We start from the raw sequence: 2533 nt of genomic DNA on the forward strand, positions 1-2533 counted from the left end.
GGAACAAACAGTAACAATCAGCGCTCGGACGGCTGCAGACACGCGTAGGGTGCCTCCGGGAAAGAGGCGCTGCAAAGGAGCAGGGCTTGGGCGGAAAAAGCGCGGGGGGGGGCAGTAAATCAAGGGTTTGGCAAGCTACCTGTGCTTTGACATTTGCACAGCTCCCAAAAGGAATCAAAAGACGAAAGCAAAAGGAAGGCAAAATSCAGAGGAACCGAAGCCCCCTCCCCCCCCAGCACCTTTTCCCACCTCACATCTCCTCCACCTACGGCATGTGGCTGCTACAAAAGGTTACGATACTTTTTTAGTGCTCTGCAAACTCCCTCGATTTTTCTGGTGGGGAGAGGTGGCAGAACCTTCCGGTGTTTTGAGGTGCCCTCCTTCTTTCACTTCCCAAAAGAATAGTTTTCCCGCCCAAGCCATTTTAACCCATGCAAAATGTGGGTACACCCAAGGGCATGTGAACTGGACTGGAAATTCTGCATTTGCCCCTGGTGTGATCTGGGGGCTTGGCAGTTTACTGCAGCAGTGGGGATGCATGGCCTGCATTTGCTAAGGGGAAATGGAGGCTCCCTCACCCCACTTTCCTGCTGTTTCTTGTTAAGGAAGAGTGGAATTGCATTATACTCCCGGGATGTGAACAGGAGCCCAGGCGTGTGACGTCATGCAGCTGGAGATGCACAGTCCCCCTCCGCTCTTTCCTTTTAGCGCGCTAGCCCCCAGCACAGACACGCACCTGCCCACGCAGAGGTGCACAGCGCCTTGCAACGCCCTCGGCAGCCYGGGCAGAGCATGGGCCTTCAGAGCCGAGGCAGCTCCGCCAGCCCCGCGCCCTCCGAGGGGGCAACCTGCGGCCAGGCGAAACGCCTGGGGGCATCGCAGCTGGCRCCTGACGCCTCCGAACTGAGCCCTCGCCGTGGCTGCATCGCTGCCGGGCCTGGGGGCAGCCCTGCCCGCTGCGGGGCTGCGCAGGCTGCAGGCTCCTCGGCACGCGCGCCGTCCCCTGCTCTGTGCCGCTGCAGTGCCTAGCGCAGCATGGCCCTTTTTTGGGTCAGTTCTTCTGCACACGTGTAAAAATAACTTCCTTTAATGTGGAACTGCAAAAATTGAAATCCTTAAGTAGCCTTCAAGCTCTTGGCTAATTTCCAAATCTGCCTATTAAAAGACCTTTTAACAGAATACAGTATATATATTAAATCTCTGTGCTGCAGGCTTAAATCTTTTACGAATCATAAATTGAGCATTAGTTTTCCATAGACTAACATCTGAAATTCAAAATGATCGTCTTGACTTTCAATGCTTTTTGCCTTTTGTCCTTTTTTGTTAACAATTCTGAAGCAGGGATGAAAGAATCAGTTGCTAAAATTTTGAAGAATCTCATATTAAAACAAATAGATTCRCTTCTCCCTCTGAAAGCCAAGCACGACACGGCTTAGTTTGGAGAGATTTTTTTAGAGGAGAATGTTACCACGTACTACGTTTAATCCCTTTTGTTGGCCTGTCTCGTGCTTTGCTTTTAATTTGTCCTGATGAATCACTTCGTTCGCTTTAACCGTTTCTGCAGCCAAGGCGGTGATCTGTGCGTGTCCCGGCGGCGCCGCCGCGGCTGGCCGTGCAGCCGCCCGCGGCCTCCTGCCTGCCCCTGCTCTGCTCCCAGCGCCCGCCCCGCGGGACACCCCTTCCCGTTCCCRCACCGCCCGCAGCAAGGCGGCATCGGCGAGGGCGCCGCGTCGCCCGCCGGGGCCGGCTCTGGTGCCCAGACCCGCCAGGCAGGGACGCAGAAGCGGAGGAACGCGCCTATGGCTCTGCCGCCGTCCACCATGGCTCCATCCCCTGGCACCGCTGTTGCGTTTCCTTTCCGTGCCCAGTCCTGCCCTGTTCGGGCCGGCACAGGCCCCCCTCGCTCCCAGGGCTCGGGGCCCCCCTCTGCCCTGGCTGCCCCTCCGGTCCCTGGACCTCATGGCTCAAAAGACCGTGGTGCCAGGCATCCTGCTTTCCTGGGCATCCTGCTTTGCAGGGCATCCTGCGGTGCCGGGCATCCTGCTTTCCTGGGCATGCCGCGGTGCCGGGCATCCTGCTTCACTGGGCATCCTGCGGTGCCAGGCATCCTGCTTTCCTGGGCATGCCACGGTGCCGGGCATCCTGCTTCACTGGGCATCCTGCGGTGCCGGGCATCCTGCTTTCCTGGGCATGCCGCGGTGCCGGGCATCCTGCTTCACTGGGCATCCTGCGGTGCCGGGCATCCTGCTTTCCTGGGCATGCCGCGGTGCCGGGCATCCTGCTTCACTGGGCATCCTGCGGTGCCAGGCACCCTGCTTTGCTGGGCATCCCGCGGTGCTGGGCATCCTGCTTTCCTGGGTGTCCTGCAGTGCCAGGCACCCTGCTTTGCCAGGCGTCTCATGGTGCCAGGCATCCTGCTTTGCCGGGCATCCTGTGGTGCCGGGCACCCCGCTTTCCTGGGCATCCCGCGGTGCCGGGCACGCTGCTTTGCTGGGTATCTCGCAGTGCCAGGCACCCCACTTTGCCAAGGCCG

The sequence above is a fragment of the Apteryx rowi genome, unplaced genomic scaffold (genome assembly GCF_003343035.1).
Source record: "Apteryx rowi isolate R43461 unplaced genomic scaffold, aptRow1 scaffold_38, whole genome shotgun sequence".
Classification (NCBI taxonomy): Eukaryota; Metazoa; Chordata; class Aves; order Apterygiformes; family Apterygidae; genus Apteryx; species Apteryx rowi.